Source organism: Drosophila pseudoobscura, chromosome X (genome assembly GCF_009870125.1).
Source record: "Drosophila pseudoobscura strain MV-25-SWS-2005 chromosome X, UCI_Dpse_MV25, whole genome shotgun sequence".
NCBI classification, from domain to species: domain Eukaryota; kingdom Metazoa; phylum Arthropoda; class Insecta; order Diptera; family Drosophilidae; genus Drosophila; species Drosophila pseudoobscura.
The window spans coordinates 15,805,831-15,814,192 of NC_046683.1; the positions used below are offsets into that span (position 1 = coordinate 15,805,831).

General features: G+C 42.9%; 1 long non-coding RNA gene across 1 annotated transcript; it reads left to right on the forward strand.

Annotated features, from left to right (window-relative positions):
- The first annotated feature begins 365 nt into the window (after positions 1-365).
- On the forward strand, positions 366-1,359 carry LOC117184387 (uncharacterized). Its single transcript, XR_004469704.1, has 2 exons — positions 366-1,069; positions 1,129-1,359. It is a non-coding gene; the product is annotated as an uncharacterized lncRNA (long non-coding RNA).
- The last annotated feature ends 7,003 nt before the right edge of the window (positions 1,360-8,362 follow it).

Sequence of the window (8,362 nt, forward strand, 5' to 3'; positions counted from 1 at the left end):
TTTTTTCCTTCTGTACCAATTTAATATTCTTATTTTTCTTATTAGCTCTGTATTATATGCAAAAAAAAGTTTTGGATCGTCGTCGTCCGATATTTGACTCATATCTGCGCGAGCAAGCGATACATTTACTATCAGTGGAAACGAAACAAAATTTCAAAATATGTTTGGCGATATTGCTATTTTAATAATTCTCGTATTTATAATGCTAATACATATATGCCTGACCTTCTGACTTCACTGACTGCCTAAGCAGGTGTTTTCTAATAGCACAATTCCCTTTTCATTGCCTGAGAGCTCTCATGCAAGAAACGAACACACACGTTAGAGCCTTGGCTGTAATTCTTTTGTCCTCTTTCTCCCCTAGATCTAGATTTCCATACGTACCCAAGGTGAAAGACTCAAGCTTAGGACTGCGTGGCAGCCGGTGTGACCAGATGTGCATGCTCTACGGTTACACTGTTATGTATTTGCTCACAAATAAAACCAGTTTAAATTCAAATATTGTATGAAAAGAAGCCGGAATTTACTATTTGTGGGTGCTGCAGGACGACAATGTACTGCGAAATCTCCTCAGTATTGGATAAACCCGTTCTTACATAACATAAATCCTAGAAATGAATAAATTGAATATCAATATAACCGGCTCCCTTAATTATATTCAATTTGTCTTCATTATTGCATTTTTCTAGCCGCCTTTTCATCGACGAAAATAAGAATATATCTGTTTCATCGAAATCACCGATAGTACCCTTGATGGTTGTCTTTGACACTTCTAATTGTATGAATTGCGAACACACACACAGAATGCCAGAGCTCGTGATCATGATAAGCTTGGTCCTCGTAGCCTTTGCTTGGATTGGAGCAAACGTCAACAATCTTCTGTTGATGTACTTGGCCGCTCTTCTCATTGCCATTTGGACTGGTCTGCATGGTAAACACGTCAAGATCATCAGCCGGAAAACTGTATGCGGCAAACCGAAGCTGCAGTAGAGAGCCGATCGCTTCTTATACACCACATACATAAGATCATCGACTTGCCATCATATGTGCCGAAATAAACTAGAGATTGGTAAGTGGCTAATGAAATAATTTGAAAAGATCCATGCATTAAAAGTGTTTTTTTATCAGTTGTTATACTTTGCTCATCGACACTATGCCACTGCTACATTCGAAGGATGCGAATATATTCTCCAGGGAGACTGTAGCGATTCTGCAGCACTTGGATATGAAGCGAACCTAGAACGAATGTTTCCGCTCAACAACAACCACTTAACAATTACTTATTACTAATTACACACAGGCTTCGATCCATTCAATTTTGAAATTCAATAAAACGCAAAATCGCTAAAATTCCACGAACTAAAACATGGTGTACGGGTCTTATGACTAGCAACTAATATTCAGAATGGCTCGTATGTATATGAACATGGTAATGATGTTCCATAAAGCATACAGTTTATAAAAATAATGAGACATTTTCTGGTATATGAATAATGAAGATATGTATGATTTCCTGTCATGGATTTTGTACAATTTTTTATTTGAGTTAACGTTTACTGTTCAATGAAATATTTTGTAGCCCTTGGAATATTTAATCAGCGATAGAATTCTCTGTTCTGTTTTCTTCTTTAATAATTATTATTTAAAATCCATATTTTCACTGTCAAATTTAAGCAGAACGATTCCTGTATGCTCTTTAGATTGAGTATTGTGATACGGTAAATAATATTTTGGATTGTGCTTTCATTGAATTTCTGTGGCCCAATGTAAAATCATTAGCATGATAAATTTAACTGTAGGCATGTACATTGCCTAGGGCGTAAATGTTTTCGTTACTGATTATGTATTGTTTGGTCAAGTTGTTCCAGAATCAGGTATCAGGTACCGCCTTCTACTAATCCACCGCAGATGTGGTTTACCAGACGCCGCAGACGAGCGTACAATATGTAAATATGTGTCCGTTCCTCTGGCAGTAATAGCACGAGATTTGTGTGTGTGTGTGTTGCATCGAGGTTCCCAAGTTGGTTAATGTTAGGTTAGGTCGAGCTATTGTATAACATGGTACTATTTGTACCGCAGATGAGGTTTAACGGTGATAAAATTCTTTATGACGGTACAGCTAGGAATTTGCTATATACATATGTCAGGGTCAGCGTTTCAGCGTCAGATATTGTACTGCTTTTGTTGGGCTAACGCCGGCGTTACATTGAAGTCGCCAAGTGAATAATTACTAATTACCACTGTATTTGCACGTTCCTTAGGCAGTAAATTTTTTTTGGATATAGCATGTTTTTTTGGAGATGCGTCTGTATCTGATTTTATTGGAGGTAAATTCATACAATTTTTGTTTACCCATATCACGGCTTGTTGAAAGTTAAACTTTGATGGTTAAAAAAGTGGCTGTTAAGTTTGCCCCAAAAGCCGCGGGAACGCTTAGTTTGGCTTGAGACCCACCTGGGATAATTATGGCAAAGTTTTGGACTCCTATATCAATAGCCCCTGAGCGTGGGCTTGAGCCGGAGAATGAGCCCCGAATATGTAAGCTTCTTTGTTGTGAGCTGCTTTTCGTATTATGCCGGGGCCAAAGTCGCTCATAAATTTAATGATGTTTTTGCTTTTCCTTTTAGCGTTGTTGTTCCACCCCCTTCTACAGCTGAACATCAACCTTAACCTCCTTCTGCTTCTGCTTTTGCATTTTTCAGAGCTTCACTTTGGTTTTCCGCATTGGAAGGAGGTCCATGCTACTTGGCGCCTAATGAACGCGTTGATGAGGCAGGCGCCCAGGCAGCGCCGCCGCATAAAACTTGACTTTCAACTCAGCCTCCGAGCAGCGGGTGCTGCTGCTGCTGCTACTGCTGCAAGTGTGTCTAACGTTCCAGAAATAACATTTGTAGGTAATAAATTCTAAAGATAATACACCCACAAGGCCCCAGAGTGGGCCAACCCGCCGTACTGGCCCTAGAACGAGCCTAGGCTCGACACATAACTCCGGTCGACTCCTGGCCGGGGCAGAGGAGTCTGCTCTGCTCTTGTATTTACGAGTATTGCAGCGCGGGGCAGTGGCAGCTTCTACTAAGCTAAGCGCAAATATAAATTGTGCCGGAATGGCGGTTCTACGGGGGATTTGGGGGTAAACCTCACGCACATTGAAATATTATACCTGCAATTGGCGGTGCTGCTGAGACGCGTTTTTGTGTTCCACAGTGCGATGGTGGGGGTGTGGCGTTAATGAGGCTGAATGTGAGAGGGAGTGTGTTTTCTAGGGTTAAGCAGGAGTGCGGTGGTGCTTTAACCCAATGCGTATGTACTCGTGTTATGATTAACCACTTTTATTTTTAACCTTTTTTATTAACCATTTTTATTTTGGTTCAATTTTCTAAAAGGTAGGTATTTGATGCTTTGTAAATTTGAGTAATTGAATTATTTCAGAAGAAAACTTAGCGAATAGAAAATAATTTGTATGGCGAATAAGGTCTTTGCCATATTATTTATGGACTTATCTTGCATTATGTACATATGTATGTATGTGTGCGGATTTCTATTCGAAATACGAATATTTATGTATTTGGTCTTTAGGAAAATTATATATAAAGAGATATATGGAATGAAATGTGGAATAGTATACCTTCGCAGACCTCTGAAATCAGGCCGTACTTATATTTGTATGACAATTTTTGTTGTACAACATTTTTCACTTAAGCCACAAAAAGTAAAGACCAAAGGCAAGCTGGTTCTCCGCTTACAGGAGCGAAGGAGGTGTATGCTAAGGGTATATCATGGTATGGCAGTCAAAGAGAGATGTTGCAAGGGCGGCAGCACCGTGTCGTTAGTTTACATCCTTGTAATTACAATCCAGAGACAGAGGGAGCAACGCACACGCCCAGCGCTCGGTTTTATGGCCCGGGATGAGGCACCCGGGATGAGTACTCGTAATACAAGTCCAAGGTGGGGCCCCCACTCCCACCCAAAAAATGGTATCCAGTCTCCTGCCGGGTCATCGATGTCGGAGCGGTTTCGGGTCGGTAAATCCTCCGACTACATATGCAGATTATCTTTGTTGGAAGGTTGGACGGAGGCGGCGTCCCTTTTTGTTGGGGTTTTTTTGTTTTTTGGCTGGCGAACAACAAAAATTATGCCATAAAAATGTTGTTGCTAATGTCGAGAGGGGGCGCGGAGCATACACCTACTTACGAGTATATTTAGAAAGGAGCCACCTCCAACGCCGCCACTAAGGCAGCCACAAAATGCCGCATTAAAATCACAAAAAATATAAATACAATATGCAGGGAGCCTTTGTCGGAGCCCCAGCCCCAGCCACAGCCCCAGCCCCAGTCCCGGCCCTTGCCCCACCGCCACCTCCATTCCCATTTCCCCATGATTCCCCGCAACTGATTTTCGGAAGGAAGCCGGGAACTTTTATGCTTTTGGAAAATTACGTGAGAGGTTCGGCGCGGTGCTCGGCGTGGCGTCAGGGTTGACGCAGGAAGGGAGACGTAACTTTCGAAAGTTTGCCAGCGATAAAGGGCACTACAACAATTTTTTCCCAATATGGAATATTTCCCGTTATTACTTTCAGCAAAAATTGCGTGCAGGGAGCGACGTCTTGGAGCGGTGGAGAGCTTTGCTTGATTAGGATCCAAGCCTCAGATAAGCCTTATGTATATATTCGCAAGTCCTGTATAATATGCAAGTCCTGTGGCTCATGTAAGCTGCTTCTGTAGTCGATGCATACTCGGACCTGTAGAGCGTTTTGTCACCAAGTTCTTGTGGCTCTCATTGATCGCAGCGACGAGGGCGGAAAGAGAACGGGGAATAGGGGAGGATCCCGATAGCGGAAGGCTCCAATGCATACCTTTGTTGGTGCTGGGTGGCTGAATGGGGTGATCCAACTCTCGAGTGTCTGACGAAGAAGGTCTCCCAATTGGAAGCCCCAATAAAGAATTTAAATTATATTTACTTTAGCCCAGCAAGGGTAAAAAGTCTGCAAAGTCTCATTGCAGCACTGATGGCCTGGCTGTGGTGATGATAGATAGTGAGGAGAAGGGCCTTCTGGTTGCATCCTGAAGGATGTACCAGCCGAACTCCTGTGTAGGCTGTTGGCCAAAGCTACCTCCACGACGTCAATAGCCACAACGCTGTGTGTGGAAGTTCCGATATCAACGAGTGACTGAATCACCCCTATATAGTATAGACTATCAACTAACCGAGATGTAGCAAATGTGGGTGAGGAATACATCAGGATCGCCGGTGCATCAAAGATCTTCACATCCGTGACCACAGTCAATGAGGGCTCCCTGCAGCTTGAGCCTTGATCCAAGGCTATAATTTCTTTTGTCTTTGCTCGTTTCGAATCTATAGATGTCGTGAGTTGTCTATCCTCTGTGGCTTGAGTCTTGACTCCCGACCCGTCGGTTATACCGTAACATTCTCTCCAGAAGGTTATGATGGCTACTTGGTGATCGGCTGGAGAAGGTCCAAGTTGACTCTACATCAGGCATTTAGGGACCTGTAAAAACGAAGCTTCCATTTGTGTCTTTCGGCTCCAAGAGCTCCTTCTGCTTTCCGATCGGGCCTTTGCTTGGTGGCGCGGTAATAAGATCCTGACGTCGGACGGCCTGTGAGTGCATCCCCAATAAACGTCGATACTCCCTAGCACAAAAAAAAAAAACTTTAGAAAAGGTTCATGACTGGCTGCCAGGAAACGACATCGGTTTCTGCTGGCCAAGGAAACTCTCTACGAGAAGGCCAAAGGGGTCGCATCGAGGCTCTATAAAGCCGGCGAAGAAGGTCCATAAACCACACTGGCTGAAAAGCGAATGAGGTCGATTGAAATGACTCTCCGAAGGCCCTCAGAGGCAGTGGATAGCACGACAATAAAGGTCACAACACAGGGAGGAAGACACCAGTGGCTTCTGCAGCCACACACGGCAACGAATAGATTGAGGGAGTCGGGGTCACCACCACACACCACAACACAGACTCGAAAATTATGTATAATTGTGTTTTTTTCTTGTTTTTGAAGCCTACACAAACTTGCCTAACATTTCTATAAAAATAGATGGTAAAACACAATCAATTAAATGTCAACTCTCCACTCTACTGTCTGCTACGTAGCGTATCACAAAACTCTGCCACATTTGATGGTCTCTTAAGCAGGCGGCATCCCTAGGATCCCCATTAAACTGCAATCCCCACCAGATGTGTGGCTGGGGGGTTGGGGACACGAATGTCGTAAAATATGAGAAATATTTCGTTTGCTTTGGCTGTATCTTTGCATCGTGTGATACATTATTCTTCTCTCCATTGTTTGCCGCATCTGCCCCCGCCCCATGTCTCCATAGTTTCCCATTGTTATTCTGGCTCTGTTTTTTTCTATCTGTCTGGTTGGTCTTTAATGTGTCACCGCGGAGACATCTATTAAAACTTCATTCATATTGCGGTTGCAGGATATACATACGTACGTACACCCGATGGGCAGGATCCCCAGGACTCATTCAAATCTGATTTTGGAAAATGTATGAATGCTAGTATGTTGGGAACACCCGCCCCCGACCAGTCAACAACAGCGAGTTCAAAAATTTGATGAGCTGCAGCTTCAAAACGAAACTCCAGCTCCTCCGGAAAGTCCATCTGTCAAACATTGTGCCTGGCGACAGTTTTTGTGGGTATTTTGATACCTGATACTCAAAGAGTATAGGGGTATATTGGATTTGTGGAAAAAATGGACGTGTAAAACTCAGGAGGAAACGTTTTAGACCCCATCAAGTATATGTTTATGTACTCGATCAGCATTAATAACTGTCCCGATGAGACCTAGATCTTAAAGACTATAAAAGCTAAAGCAACTAAATTGTGTATCCTGAATTTTGTGATATTACAATGTTACAAGTGTATGTATCTCTAAATTTCGCCCCACCTTCTTCCATACCAGACGAAAATCTGTGGCATCCACAAGATATGAGAAAAAGCGCAGAATTATAGAGAATGATCATATCTATCAGACGAATCTGGATCAGATCTGAATATTATTATAGCCAGAATGAACAAATCAATTCTCAGTGGCCACTCAACGCAGTCCAGGCGCTTACTCTCTTTCGTCGTGCAATGTGGTGCGCTCTCTGGCGTAGGGTAGCCATGCTGACTGAATATCGGGTAAAAATGTAGAGTCGCGGCCGTATCTGCGACTCGCAACGTTCCCACTCGTTATTGTTGTTTTTGTGGGGAGAGTGCGATGGAAAGATGGGATCCTGCTTATGATGATGTTGTTGCCTTTTTGATGGTTCGGTTTTTTTGGGAGGGGGAGGGGGAGGAGGAGAAACCGTAGTCGTATGTTAAAATATGAGCACATTTTCCCCCTCTCTGTGTGTGAGCTCAACATGTGGCATTATCTCTACCCTGCTCAGTCCCCCCCAATCCTCATTCTCAATAGCCATTTCACCTATCCCCATCCAGCCATCCTGCCATCCAGCCATCCTGCTACCTGGCAACCATATGTGGCCTTTTATTACGATTATGATTACGTGTAAGTGCAGGAGGGGCTGTGTCCTGTCCCCTAGGGCTGTTGGGGTTCCATTAAAGAAATCAGAAACCAGGAACAGCTGACAGAATCAATATATAGCCTCCTCTTCTGCCCTGCTCTGCTCTGCTCTGACTATCTACCTCATTATGCTAATCATAATGATTAGAGGAAAGTAGAGGAGAAGAGCCTAGAAGTGGTATGAGGGTATGGGTAGAATCCGAAAAACCAATCTCTGCTCTGCTCGCAGCAATTTGTCACGCTGACTGTCGGGGCCCCCAACCACAGCCCCAACAATGGAACTCAGTCTTTTTATCGACCGCATCAGATCTTTCAAATAATCTGAGAAAGCCCAAAAACGAAACTACGGCGAAAATTAAAACAAGAGACCCAAGTCCAACCCAAGTTCCAAAACGGAACGAACGAATTTTAAATACCCTTTCCGTATACGAGAATGTATACGTTCCAGAGTAAATTTCTGCATAGGATCTCCGGAGCTGAGTGGTATATCCGTAACCGCGACATGTATACTATATATATTATATTATATATAAATTTAAATACATATTTTGGTGGTAGTTTTGAATGATTTCTAGAGCTAGTCACGATATGTGACTGAGTTCTTCAGATTTCTGAAAAGTACAAAAGACGTTGTACTTGTCGTGGCGTAGATTGTATGGATATTGAAAGAAAACATTAAACATTAAAAATCATGTAGATATGCGCGTAGATATTGTACTATTTCCAAATACTTATGAATATTGTACGGTGGAATTGGTTCTTAGGAAAATATCCATTGGGGAATTGGGACTTTCTCTTTGAACAACTTTCCATAGAAAGAAAGGA